The sequence below is a fragment of the Neoarius graeffei genome, chromosome 2 (genome assembly GCF_027579695.1).
Source record: "Neoarius graeffei isolate fNeoGra1 chromosome 2, fNeoGra1.pri, whole genome shotgun sequence".
Lineage (NCBI taxonomy): Eukaryota > Metazoa > Chordata > Actinopteri > Siluriformes > Ariidae > Neoarius > Neoarius graeffei.
In genome coordinates this window covers 54,179,839-54,181,111 of record NC_083570.1, presented here as the reverse complement: position 1 = coordinate 54,181,111, position 1,273 = coordinate 54,179,839, and the positions used below count along the sequence as shown (strand labels likewise).

Sequence of the window (1,273 nt, the reverse complement as noted above, 5' to 3'; positions counted from 1 at the left end):
ACTTCAGTGCTGAATAGTGACGTTTGTGGCTTGTTGATGTCGCATATGAAAAGATCGGATAGGAATCGGAATTAGGACCACATATCCAAACGGCCTGGGTCGGATTTGAAAAAATCGGATCTGTGTCGTTCATATTGTCAATAAAAGATCGGATACAGGTCACATATGGGCGAAAAAATGGGATTTGAGTCACTTCAGCCTGCAGTGTGAACGAGATCGCATACAAGTCTCATATAATTGGTAATGTGAACGGCCTAACAAAAAAAATCGGATTTCACAACAAACCGGATATGGGTCGTTTCAGGTTGTAGTCTGAACGTAGTGCTAATCTTAAGAAAGTCGACAACATATATCACGCTAGAAAGTAGTTTTAAAATAAGCAAGTAATAAAAAATAGATATCTTCTTTTTGTATACATCAATACCAGTCTCCGAAGAGACCATCAAAAATTGCCATCGCCGACTATATTTCAAGTCGTCAAGGCGGGGTATTGGGTAAAGTTTTCAACTAGCAATAATCGCGCCTCGGATAAACCTCATAGGCTACGATACTGCCACTGCGCAAAGCTGGAGACCGCTCCCCCTCACACAGGATAGGAATACAACTGATTAACAAACTCGCTGACGGTAAAACAGGAAATAACTACATAATCAAAACATACACACCAGCCTAATAGTGTACTTTATACCAACTCAATATACACAGACTAGACACGCTGATCACTGAATGAACCATTAAATCATCCTCATCCTTAAACAAAACTTGTTGAATATCCGCAATGCATTATGGGAGACAAGTAGCCGAGGGCAGGAGCCAATCAGAAACGAGAGTGTTTTTGAAGGACGTTTCTGTAACTAATGGGCCGAACTGAATCACAACATACACCGCTGAATCATGCTGAATGCTTCCTGGCTTCTTTAAACACACACAGTTTATTCAGAAACCGCATGGCCAGCCGTCGCTACAGCAACTGATTTCAATTTTTGGAGAATAAAACACTTCCTGTTAGCGCGTCATGTGCAGTGACGTCATCACGGAGGCGGTGCGCAAAAGAAAGTGCGCGTGACACGACAATCTCATCTCATCTCATCTCATTATCTCTAGCCGCTTTATCCTGCGTTCTGACTGGCTGGCGACTCGCGCGTTCAAAACAACAAACATAGTCGCATTTATTGTCAACATTTGTATCTTTTTTTAATAAGATTTATTTATAAGATTATCAAAAATCTTATAAATTTTTGCCAGCATTTCTCAGGAGAACAGCATTAATTTT

At 40.7% G+C, this 1,273-nt stretch overlaps 1 non-coding gene across 1 annotated transcript; it reads right to left on the bottom strand.

Annotated features, from left to right (window-relative positions):
• Positions 1-427: 427 nt before the first annotated feature.
• Positions 428-568, bottom strand: LOC132882295 (U4 spliceosomal RNA). Its single transcript, XR_009654163.1, has one exon. It is a non-coding gene; the product is annotated as a U4 spliceosomal RNA (small nuclear RNA).
• Between the last annotated feature and the right edge of the window lie 705 nt (positions 569-1,273).